The 13,064-nt window shown below is 47.1% G+C and overlaps 1 long non-coding RNA gene across 2 annotated transcripts in view; it reads left to right on the forward strand.

Annotated features, from left to right (window-relative positions):
* Nucleotides 1-3,377: 3,377 nt before the first annotated feature.
* Nucleotides 3,378-13,064, forward strand: part of LOC142068585 (uncharacterized) — a 65,346-nt gene continuing 55,659 nt past the window's right edge. The window contains exon 1 of one of the 2 annotated variants that reach the window (XR_012664464.1): nt 3,378-3,757. This is a non-coding gene — a long non-coding RNA (uncharacterized LOC142068585). The remainder of the gene's footprint in view (nt 3,758-13,064) is intronic. The other variant, XR_012664463.1, reaches the window with a different exon arrangement.

Below are 13,064 nucleotides of genomic sequence, written 5' to 3' on the forward strand. Positions count from 1 at the left end.
CCGGTGCAAACCGGCTCCAGCTCACCACTAATGCTGGGCACTCCCTAGTGCTGCCTCTCTCATTTGTAAGAGCCCTGTGTAATTTGGTGCCTAGGTGGTTCTTACTGCTGAGATGCCCCATTGTTAAGTCCATTAGGAACATGGCCAAGGCCTCCAACATGCTTTCCATAGGCCGTTGACCAGCTGTCAGCTACTAACGGCTTCCAACACCTCCTGCTGGTGCTGGGATTTGAACCAGCAACCTAACAGCAAGTGGTGCCATAGCCCAATCCCAGTGCTAATTCCCTTCCCTGTTCTGTAACCACACATGAGGCTTTTGCAGCTCTTGGAGCATGGATTTTCAGTCGTCTTTGCTTGGTATGACACAGGGCTCATCCAAGGAATTTGCTTCTCCTCTGGCTGTAGTGTCCGAGGCGCAGACTCCATGGGTGTTCCAGGGCTGGAGCACCCATGGAAAAAAAGGAGCATGTGCTTAGCAACCACTGGCAGCCAAGTTTCCCCCTCCCCCCCCAGCACCTCTTGCCCGCTGGAAACCCCTTGTCCGTGGGCAACCTCCCCCCCGCCCCCAGCATCTTCCACCACCACAATCAGCTGTTCCGGGAGGTGCGGGGAGGGTGGGGGAGGAGCAGGGGACAGGGCACACTCGGGAAGAGAGGGAAGAGTCAGAGCAGGGGTGGGGGCAGGGCCTGGGGTGGGGTGGGAGTCAAGCACCCCCCTGCCACTGGGGGGTGCTTGACCCTGCCTCCTATTCAAGAACGTCACAGACTTTCCTCTCCAGCTGCCATCTTGACTGACACTGGGGATTGAACCGGGGCTGGCCAGTAGTAAAAGATTAAGTTAAAGAGCCAGACTCTGTCGCTGAGGGCTGTAACAGGCTCACAACCTCTGAGGATCCGCCCCTGAGGGTGACAAGTGACGCACACTGACCTGTGGGTTACACCTGTTCACTGAGGTGCTGGTGAACAAGTAAATAAGGCCCTGATCCAGCCAAGCATTTAACAGGTGCTTCACTTTGAGCAGGTGCCATTAATGAAATGACTCCAGCTTGGCTAAGTGCATAATGAAGAGTTAATGTTTTCCACTAAAAATATTTCTTGTTTTCAGGGTGAGGAAGTATCTGAATTTTCAGCACCAGGGATCATAGCCTGTCTTTGTTAAGGAAGGAAAATGCCTGTCTTCAGACTTTTAAGCTATCTAGTGGAATGGTATTATTATTATTTATTACTTCTTTGTATAACTGTGGTGCCCAGGAGCCCCAGCCATGGAGTAGGACCCTATTGTGCTAGGTGCTGTACAAAGAATACAACAAGAAACAACAGATGGAGACAGACAGACAGATGGGAGAGAACAAGGAAACAATGAGACCATGCTGGTCAGCATGACAGGCAGTGATCAGAGCACACCAGCTGTCTAACCATTGTGAAGGTTTAATGGTCTGTGGGTTTTTTTGGGTGTGGTTTTTGTTCTGTCAAACAATCAGCGAGCTGAGCCATCTCTGTGATGTCACTCCCTTTCACTGTTGTGCATGCCGTGATATCGCCTCTTCCTTGTTTAAGTAGGATTTTATCTGGAGATCAGAAAACATTTGGGGCTGGATCTTTCGAATGGAATAGCATTTCATGGCAACCTGGCCAAAGGAAGTTGAGTAATGTTAATACATAATATTTCCTAGCGGCATAATTAGCAGCAGCTGCTTTGGAACTGAAACAAATTACCCTTAAAGAAAGAGTTTAAACTGGAGAGAACTTTGAACTGAATGACGGCATAATCTACTGCATTATAAATCCTTTTGTTTTATGAGGAGGGAGTGGAGTTTGGTGCTTAGAACAGGGCTAGAGGAATCGGGCTGCCTATGTGCTCTATGCAGCTCTGGCAACGGGTGAGTCATTAAGGCCCGAAGTGCCCACTAAATTTTGGGCACCCTGGGTGCCCAGCCTGGAATGCAAATAAAGACACTTCCGAGTGTTAACGGCAAGGGTAATTAACCACTGGCACAGAGTAGCAGAGTAAGTGGGTGATGCCCCATTGCTTTCCCTCTCTAATTCAAGTTTGGATGGCTCTGTCAAGCCAAGCTGTTGTCGTGCAATTCCAGGTTATTGGCTTGATAGTGGGAAGAACAATTCTTTCCACTGCAGGCATTGCTTGGTGGAATTCTCTGGCTTGTGTTATACAGGAAGTCAGGCTAGATGATCATGATGGTCCCTTCTGGCCTTGGGATCTATGAAATACCCAGGGTTTAACGCTCCAGTAATTCGGTTGTTGGGTCACAACTCTGACATAAACTCAGGTTGGGCACCCAGAAATAACAGACACTCAGAAATGCTGGCCTAGACTTCTGTTGGTCTGCACAGCAATAAGAGACTCGAGGCAGGCCCGGCTCGGCTAACTTTGGCGCACAGGGCTCAGACTGTGGAGCTGTAAAATTTCAGTGTGGATGTTTGCACTCAGGCTGGAACACTGGCTCTGGGACCCTGGCTATGGGAGTAGAGGTGGTCTCAGAGCCCAGGCTCCAGCCCAAACCCAAACCCAAATATCTACACTGCAATTTTAGCCCTGCAGCCTGAGCCCGAGTCAGCTGGACTCAGAGACTCGGTGCTGTGGGTTTTTTGTCACTGTGCAGATGTGCCAAGGTCTGTTTCCCCATCTCTAGGCAGTTGACCTACAAGATGGTGGTATGGAAAGGCTTAATTAATTACTCTTTGCACGTACGATGCTGACACCTTCCTCCTGAGGATTTCAAAGTGTTTTACAAAATATTCATAGTAACTGCCCTTTTTCAAATAATTTACTGCCAGGCTGTGAATCATCAAACATATTGTGCTGCAGCTGCTTCCCTCTACTCCATGGATTTTCAAGCCAGAAGGAACAACTGTGATCGTATCGTCTGCTCTTCTCCGTAACGCAGGCCAGAGAATGTCACCAAGTGGCTCCTCCAATCACAAGCCCTAGTAGTTGGGGATGAACTACTCCAGTCTCTCTTTTAGAAAGGAGCCCAGTCTGGATTTCAAGTCTCCAAGTGATGGAGAATTTACCACATCGCTACATAAGTGGCTCTGGTGGTTAATTACTGGCATTGTTAAAATTGTGCCTTATTTCTAATCTGAATTTGTTCCAGCCACTGGACCGTAGTATGCCTTTGTGCAATAGATTAGAGAGCTCTACTACCAGAAATTTTCTCCCAAGGTAGGTATTTAAAGATTGTGACCAAGTCACCTCTTAACTCTCCCTCCAGTAGCTGTGATGGCTCAGCCCTGACCGAAGGCCCAAAATGTGCAAAAATGGGGAGGCAGGTGGGTGCCTGTCCCTGCCCCTGCCCAGCAAAGTCTTTCTGTGTTGCCACGGTGCAGTAGATACCCTGCAGGTTTGGGGGTAGGAGAGTAGCAGTGGTGGAGAGGAACACACATCCCTCAGGTGGTTGTGACCTTACAAGAACAAATCCAATTGGGCATTACCGTTGGCTGAGCTACCAAGGTTTCTTCTCTGTGTTGGCCCACCCCCCAATCCAAGTGAAAGCCAGAGGGGGTGGGGACAGCTGTTCCTCCCAGGTGGTGGGGACTCTGTGTAGATGTCATTTGACCCTTCCCCTCCAGTGTTTAAAGACAGTCCTCGTCTCTTCTCACTGACAACTGGAGCTAAAGTCGCAGATGAACAGACGGAGCCTTAGACCTGGTGTGGGGGCGGAGCTGCAGTGAGAGAATGTAGAGGAGGCAGCAGGAGTGAAGATCTGCACTACCTGTTGAAGTCACTGTGGACAGGGGTAGGTGGTGGAGGCTCAGGACACAGCCTCACAACTAAAGGCAGTGTATTGGCAGCAGGACACCCTCTACCCAGCAGCCCCAGTACTGTGATAACTTATCGCTGGGCTAGTGCTGTGGGTCTGGACAGTGGGCAGCAGCAAGAGGCGTTACTCCCGCCCCATGGGGCAGGAGGTGAACCACTTGAACGCAGTCCCAGTGGGTGTTGGGACTTTGGTGACCCCAAACAACAAACCCTGAGTGGGATGCAGCAGAGGAAAGGGGGAGTGGTGTGTGAAAGGGACAGTCGTCCACTGGACTCTCACATCACAAGGTGGGAAACTGAAGCAAAACTGCCCCAGGTACGGTGGGGTGGGTGTTCTACTTCAGGCTGCATACTTTCTAAGTCATTGCTGCAGTATTTTCCCAGCCTAATGTTGTGTTCTCTCTCCCCTTAATAAAAGTTGTTTGTTGTTTTTTAAACGTAGATTCAGAGCTTGCGAGTCAGAAGCATTGCTTCTTAGAGGCATCCAGCGGGTGGTTGTTTAGTTTCCCCAGTTTTCTGCATGAGATCGTGAGCCGGTTCTGTTCTGTAATGCTAAGAGGGAACCCCTAGATATTGGATCCTGTCTTTGTCGCTGCTAACACCTCCTGGCAGAAGGATTACGTCATTAAAAATTGGGTTTTCTTTTGCAAGAGAAAAGACTCTCTCTCTCTTCCTCTTTTTTGAAACTTTTCCTCCCTCTAAAACAGGAGTAATAAAGCAAGAGAGTGATTTTCCCCGTGCTGAAACAAAACAATTTTTTAAAAAAATCACAAAATTTGGAATTTTTTCATTGGAAAAACAAAAACTTTTCATTAAAAAGGAGGTTTTTTGGTCAAAAAGGCACTTTTCTTAAAAAAAAAAATATTGATGGATTTTTTTTGACCATGTATAATACTGAAGGTTTTAAAAACTATAAAATGCCTAAGTTCTTCTTGTGGCCCATTGTCTCGTAGGGGAAATATGATAGAGTAATTTGCCAAATGCTATTTTATAACATGTACACAAGAATGGCCTATCGACACTGAAGAGCAGGAGAATCCCAGTCACTGTCCTTTGATGTCGCAACAAAAGTCTGTTTAAGTATATTTGTTAAATGCATGAGATCTTTAAAGAGAAAAAATATTGGAAGAAATTGTACTGAAAATCCAGGCCCTGTGCAGCTGTCCCAGTGCTACACAAAGTAGACCTACTTTGAGTTAAGCTAAACAGGTTTAGATTAACCTCAGCAGGACCAAGTCTACTGGTCGATAAATACAATAGAAAGGTGTTGAGAATGCAACATCCCCTTTTGCTGGGTCATTGTTGGGCTTTTTTCCAACACCCCAAGTGCCTGAGACTGCAGATAGAATCTGTGATTGAAGCAAAGGGCTGGAAGTCATGTGATCTGGGTTCTAAGCTTGGCTATACGGTCAATTTGCTGTGTGACATTGGCAAGGTCATTTAACTGGTTAGTGTCTGTTTTCCCATCTCTGCAGTGGGAGTGAGACTATTCCTTTATGTCAGAGGGGGTTGGGAGAACCCAGCAAGTTAAAGAAGTATGGGCTGGACTATAAGGTGAACTATAAGGGGGATAGAAACCTGGCTAGATCGTCGGACTCAACAGGTAGTGATCAATGGCTCCATGTCTAGTTGGCAGCCGGTATCAAGTGGAGTGCCCCAAGGGTCAGTCCTCAGGTTTTGTTCAATATCTTCATTAACAGTCTGGAGGATGGTGTGGATTGCACCCTCAGCAAGTTTGCGGATGATACTAAACTGGTAGATACGCTGGAGGGTAGGGATAGGATACAGAGGGACCTAGACAAATTAGAGGATTGGGCCAAAAGAAATCTGATGAGGTTCAACAAGGAAAGTGCAGAGTCCTGCACTTAGGACGGAAGAATCCCATGCTCCACTACAGACTAGGGACCGAGCGGCTAGGCAGCAGTTCTGCAGCAAAGGACCTAGGGATTACAGTGGACGAGAGGCTGGATATGAGTCAACAGTGTGTCCTTGTTGCCAAGAAGCCTCACGGCATTTTGGGCTGTATAAGTAGGGGCACTGCCAGCAGATCGAAGGACGTGATCACTCCCCTCTATTCAGCATTGGTGAGGCCTCATCTGGAGTACTGTGTCCAGTTTTGGGCCCCACACTACAAGGAGGCTGTGGAAAAATTGGAAAGAGTCTAGCGAAGGGCAACAAAAATGATTAGGGGGCTGGAACATATGACTTATGAGGAGAGGCTGAAGGAACTGGGATTGTTTCGTCTGCGGAAGAGAAGAATGAGGGGGGATTTGATAGCTGTCTTCAACTACCTGAAAGGGGGTTCCAAAGAGGATGGATCTAGACTGTTCTCAGTGGTAGCAGATGACAGAACAAGGAGTAATGGTCTCAAATTGCAGTGGAGGAGATTTAGGTTTGATATTAGGAAAAACTTTTTGACTCGGATGTGGTGAAGCACTGGAATGGGTTACCTAGGGAGGTGGTGGATTTTCCTTCCTTAGAGGTTTTTAAGGTCAGGCTTGACAAAGCCCTGGCTGGGATGATTTAATTGGGGACTGGTCCTGCTTTGAGCAGGGGGTTGGCCTAGATGGCCTCCTAAGATCCCTTCCAACCCTGATATTCTGATTCCTTGTAAAGTGCTCAAAGCTCCTCTGAGGAAAAATGCAATGTCTACATCCCAGGCTAGTGTAAATTGCCATTCTTCCACTGGAGTCACTGGGCCAGATCCCCAGCTGGTATACATCACTGTATCTCCATTGATGCCAACACCAATTTACACCATCTAAGAATCTGGCCCACTGTTTTTAAACATGTATCTGCTGCTAGAGGAGGAGAAGAGGCGCAGAAGGAGGTGGTGGCAGCAGCAGGGGCTTACTCATAAACTAGATAAATTAAACCACATAAGAAAGAACTTCTTGAGGCTGCAATGGGCCGTATTTCATCATGTGCTGACTGCACAGTTTGTATTTGAGACTTTTATCAGAGGCTCTGTACACTTGACAAAGCTCAATTGTTAGTCTTGCATCATCTGTTGCAGGTAAAGATATGTCTATCTAATGAAGGAGGAGACCAGTGGCAACATCACACAAGAGATGCGTGACAGAGCTGGGAATAAACTTCAGATGTCTTGAACACCAGTTCTTTGATTTAAAAGCTAGAGACCAGGGCCCAGACCCTCAGCTGGCATAAAATCACATAGCAAATTTATACTGGCTGAGGATCAGGCCCTAAGCTTCGTAATTAATCAGACACTGATGGATGCAGAAGAGCAGAGCCAAACCTGGGACTGGTTCAGGAAGTGGTATGTGAAAGTAGGGCACAAAATACAGCCCTCGGCTTTCACCATCAAGCCCCCTGCTCAGAGCAGCTCACCTGGCTCTGTCAGAGCTGCTTCACAAGGGAGCATGTGGGTTGGTTTTCAGTAAATATCATCAAGGAAAAACCCGAGTGTGAAATTTCATTTCCAAGTGCCATGGCGGCAACCTGTGACAGTGACCGTGAAGTATGTACTCTGCTTCCCCTTCTGCCTGGGAGTTAGTGGATGCATGTGAGGCTCTGCCCTTCCCTTCCCAAGTTCTGTAGGGAGCCTATGGGCTTGTCTACTCTCAGAAGTTGACTGGTGTCAATGATATTGTTTTGAAAACCCATCCAGTTAAACTGATGCACACCCCCGTTTGGACACTGATTTTGCTTTAAAAGTTGCTTATTTTGGTTTAGCTTAAACCAATTCCTAAAGTCTGGTCTATACAGAGAGAGGCACTGGTTTAACTTAAGGTGTGATTTTTAAACTGGTTTAGTGAAAGCGGGGCAAAAGGCGGCGTGGCTGCTCTGATTTCAGCTTAAAACTGAAATAAGCCTGGTTATTTTAAACTGATTAGGAATCCGCTTAAGCTAAACCAAAATAAGCTACTCTGAAACGGAACTAGAAGTGTGTTGGGATCTGCAGCCTGCTGGCCATCAGGGCAAGCAGTGGGTCAAACAGTTTCCTGAGCTGCTGTTGGTCCGTCTCCTACCACTCCTTCTCCCATGCCAGCTGGTGCTTCTGGAATTCATATGGTGGTCCAGCCTGTGGCTTAAATTCTGCATTTCTTAGAGCAGGTCATCCTTGATCCTTTCCCTTCCCTCCAGTTATTCAAGGTCCTCACCCCAGGAGGTTGGGTGGCTGCCTCGGGCCAGCAGAGGTGAAAGGCTCTGCCACGGCCAAGTGTGAGGTTTTTATGTCCATGGAAAGACAAAAAAGTTTCTCCTTTTTAAAGTTCTGCGTCACAGCAAGACCACAAGTTGACATTTTTATCTTCTCGCTAGACTTTTATTAGTATGCATGATATTAGTATGCATTAAACGCACAATATTAATAACAATTATACAGCCCAAATTAGCCTATATCTTTTATAATTCTGCATCCCATAACACCCTGCATTAGCTGAAGTAAGTTTTGCCTGCGGTGAATAGGAAAACTGTCAGAATCAGGATATATGAGGTTTTTTTCACCATAGCAACAAGTAGGTGACACTCTAATAGGTCAGTACTGGATTGTCCCCCCAAAAGGACAGGACATACCCTAGTACAAACCTCGGAGGTGACTTCACAGATCAGTACCTGCAATGCTTATATCCAAGACAAAGATAAGGACAGGAACAGACCAACAAGTAAAGAACTGGGAAAAACTGATGGGTTGGATTTTAGTGACATGTAAAGAGATATGTAATCTTATTCCTGGGGCAATTCTGCGCCAAAAAAAATTAAAATTCTGTGCACAATATTTTATAATTCTGCAAAACTCTGCATATTTTATTTGTCAAAATAACACTATATAGTCACACCAGTTTCAATTATTTTGGTAATTTATTGCAAAATACCCATCAGTAAGTATGTCTGTAATAATACAGACACACACAAAAATCCCCCCAGGAGTTGAGAGTTAAAGAAACCACTATGACAACCCAGTTCCTGTTTCTCTGCCCCCAGAGCCCAGCCATGGGACACCCCCTAGCCCAGATACCTGCACCCTTCCCCCCCCCTTTTTGCATACTGCTGCTTCAAACAGGAGTAAGTCAAAGCACGCTGGGGAACTTTCAGTGCACAGCAGCAGGGTCCACATGGACATATAGAGTGCAGCACGCTGGATCACTGTAGATTTACACCCCACTGGGCCATGGATTAATTCCTTGTACATAAATGTCTTCATTTAGCAATCAGCAGGTAAACCCCAGCTAGAATAAATCACTGGGTGCATGTAATTTTCTCCCCACTTGGAATCCATCTTGGATCACACATTATAGGGGGGAGGAAGGGTGTGGCTTCCGTGCTCAACTGAAGCAAAGTCCACTCCATCACACTTACTATGCTCTATGACAATAATTCCATTGGTCATAAACAGTTAAAATGCTCCGACTTCTGCTGCAACTCCCGCCCAGGCTATAACAAAAATGGTGGGGGTTTCTTACCCAGCTGTGACTCTGCCTCTGAAGCTGCTTCTTCTCTGTTCTGTTCCCCAGGCCCTTCCCCAGACAGGTCTATGGACTGGAGGACATCCTCCAGTCGGCCTGGCTGCATGGTCTGGTCTGGGGGCTGTTCCTGCTTCCTCAGCTGCCCGGGTCTCCTCTGGCTCGGCTGGTCCCTCTCTCCTAGTCTAAAAATCAGACTGATTCACTTTAATAGCCCATCAAGCCAGGTACTGGGCACCGGGCTTAGGGCAGGGCTGAGCACCTGGCCCTACTCTTAGTAGGGGCAAGTGAATGATGAAATCCAGATTTGCCACTGGTGTCCTTTGCCTTGAAGTATATGCCCTTAGCAGTATTTTATTTCTCTGCTGGCACTGAGGTGCACTCATCTTAGTCTTCTCCTCCAGCCTCTCAGCAACGCTGTTGTAGAGCAGCTGATTTTGGGTGCACCTCCTGTAATCGTGGCAATGACTGGACCCACAGCAGAGGTCCACCGGACCCTGGGTGTGCACCTCTGGCCAACTGGCAGCCTGCTGGGATGAAGCGGTCCTGGGCAGCATTGTGGTACCAGCGAGCTGTGAGGGAACGGGACAGGCTGTGCAGAGTGAGGGGCGTGACCACTGACCAGGTGTATTTAAACTGGGAGGGACACCAGAAGTGAGGAGGAAGAAAGGCAGGAACTACTGCCCTGGGGGAATGGTGGGAAGGCCTTGGAGAACTATCACAACCCGACCTCTGTGACCCAAGGCTTCTGCTGTGTCCTGAGTGCCAAACTTATACCCACAGCTGGGCAAGCAAGCTCAGGTTCAGTGCCATATTGAGCTGGGTAAAAGTGCTTGTGTGTGGATATTTGGGGAGGTTGGGCTAAACCACGGGTAAGAGCCTGTGTTAAGTGTGTAGTGAAGGCCAAAAGAAATCTGAGGTTAAACAAGGACAAGTGCAGAGTCCTGCACTTAGGAAGGAAGAATCCCATGCACTGCTACAGGCTGGGGACCGGCTGGGGACCGGCTAAGCAGCAGTTCTGCAGAAAGAAGCTGGGGATTACAGTGGATGAGAAGTTGGATATGAGTCAGCAGTGTGCCCTTGTTGCCAAGAAGGCTAACGGCATATTGGGCTGCATTAGTAGGAGCATTGGCAGCAGATCGAGGGAAGTGATTATTCCCCTCTATTCGGCACTGGTGAGGCCACACCTGGAGTAGTGCGGCCAGTTTTGGTCCCGCCCACTATAGAAGGGATGTGGACAAATTGGAGAGAGTCCAGGGGAGGGCAATGAAAATGATCAGGGGGATGGGGCACATGACTTATGAAGAGAGGCTTGTTTAGTCTCCAGAAGAGAAGAGTGAGGGGGGATTTGATAGCAGAGTTCAACTATCTGAAGGGGGGTTCCAAAGAGGATGGAGCTCGGCTGTTCTCAGTGGTAGCTGATGACAGAACAAGGAGTAATGGTCTCAAGTTGCAGTGCGGGAGGTCTAGGTTGGATATTAGGAAACACTGTTTCACTAGGAGGGTGGTGAAACACTGGAATGCAGTATCTAGGGAGGTGGTGGAATCTCCATCCTTAGATTTTTTAAGGCCTGGCTTGACAACGCCTAGGCTGGGATGATTTAGTTGGTATTGGTCCTGCTTTGAGCAGGGGATTGGACTAGATGACCTCCTGAGGTCTCTATGATTCTATGATACAATGGACCCCACTAGCTCCTGCAGTGACAAACCACGGCACCTCCTTTGCAAGGTTGCTCTTGTCAGACGTCAGCTTGTTTGCCATTACAGAGAAATACAGGTAATGTTCCTGTAAAGCTGTCATTCCTAATGGGAACTCGGTGTGGTTACAGCCCCGCTGGGGCAGCAAGAGAGCTAGATTTCTAACCTTAAAATCAGCCAAGTGTAGTAAGTTAATGATTAGATTTATTCTACAGCAATCTAATGAGAAGCAATACAGCTAAACACTTTCCATGCAGTGACGCAAATCTGAATCTTAATAGAAGCTGACAGCCTGACCCTGCTACCACGCTCTGGCCAAGGAAAATTATCTTGATCGCTCCCTGGAGAAACTAGCCAGGGCTTTAATATGCTTTTTCAAAACGTTTATTTGACCAGCTTTAAAAAAAATAATCCTGTAGTGATTCAGGGCTGGCTTACATGACCTCCACTAGCTCTTCCCTTTCTAGAGTCATTGCTGTGTAGGATGCTCAAGATAATAAGGTGGACCACAAAAATTCTTCGGCAATACCAGTGACCTAGTGGAAGGAGTCACAACAATGGCTAGGCAAAATGCTGGTAAAGAATTGTGGGTGAGCATTAAAGTAATCCAGCTCATGTAAATTATAGATGCATGGAAAAGTGTGGGTGCCTGTTATATATATGTGATTATGAATATTAGTTCCTGTGAAGATTATCTCCATGGGCTGGGATTTTCAAAGAAGGAGCCAAGTCACTTAGATGCTGTTGAAAATCTGACCCCAATTCCCGCTGCTGTTCAGTGGGGTTGGGCACCTTAGAGTAAATCACAACCCACTAATATTTCAACCATTTCCATGTCAACGTTCCCTTCCTGCCTCTTCCCTGCTTTCTTCTCAGGTGATGGGAAATACAGCCAGCTCCCTTGAGCCAGCCTGGTCTGAGCTCACCATAAGTAGAAAGGCAAGGAGCAGTGGAAGCATGGCTAAGAAGTCATTAAGCTTTGATTTGAGATTGCAGAAGCAGAAGAGGAAAATTAAAACCATGGCTATGAGCTTTATTATGGGATAGTAAATCGTTCTTAGCAAGTCACTGACTCCATTTTTCTGCTCAGATTTAAGCTTTCTTTGTCAGGAATTGTGTCTTTCCTTCAGGTTTGCACAGCACCTAGTTTGATGGGGCCTGCCTGGGGCTGATCTAATTTAAATACTAACTCCTCCATAGCTATTCACCAAATAAAGTCTATGAATCCTTTTTGCTTTCTGGACTGTGGGTGAGCTATTTTTTGTGAGTAGTCATTAATTTAAGTTTGAGCTGTGTTAGTTTGATTTGATGCAGGTCATGTGGTCTGGCTTCTGTTCACATGTTGTATTCATGCACAAAAGCCATGCCCAGTTGGTGTGGCATTCTTCCCCCTTCTGCTGGTAGCTAGGCCACCTAGAGATTGATGTGTCTGCTACCAGCTTGGCTATCCCACACAAGTGTTTTTAGCTCAGACAGGAGACACTCAGGAATTGAGAACTGATGTCCTAGGTTTAATTCCCACTGTTGGTGACCTAGCCAGGGCACTGGTATGACATATGTAAGGTCCTGTAGTCTGAAGCCTTCAAGAGCAGAGAGCTCACTATTGACACCTGTTGACATACAGGGAGAAGAATGGCTCAGAGCTGCTTGGGAACTCCAGATGAACTGAGGCTACACAGGGGAGGGAGCTATTTGATGCCATCTGTTGGGGAACAAGGGTAAATGACTGAGTGGGCCACATCTCATTTGCGTTTCAGCTATGTGACAGTTTGGGGCACTTTTGGTTAACATACAGTTGAGTTTTGAGCCTGGGGGAAATAAAATGCTGTTGCCCCTGTTGGGAAATGAAGGGATGAGAGAACTGCACCAAATGTGCTTGGGGTGAGGGGTCACCCTGACTGCAACTGTAATCGGGCATGATTGGGTAAAGGAGCTCGGCGAGGGTAGGCTCTGGTTCTACTTCCATGGGACTCTTTGGGGATGAAGTACTCTGTTAAGGATCCTATATGCTATTTATTTCTATCTAAAAAGTTAAATAGCAAATGTAGTACAACAGTGAATGGTAAAGAGCTTACTTGACAGATGAATCTACCAATAGGATTCTGGTTTAAGCCTCCCTTCCTAGTAATTAAAGCTGAAAGCATCTCAGCTGGGTCATAG

Source organism: Caretta caretta, chromosome 11, assembly GCF_965140235.1.
Source record: "Caretta caretta isolate rCarCar2 chromosome 11, rCarCar1.hap1, whole genome shotgun sequence".
Classification (NCBI taxonomy): domain Eukaryota; kingdom Metazoa; phylum Chordata; order Testudines; family Cheloniidae; genus Caretta; species Caretta caretta.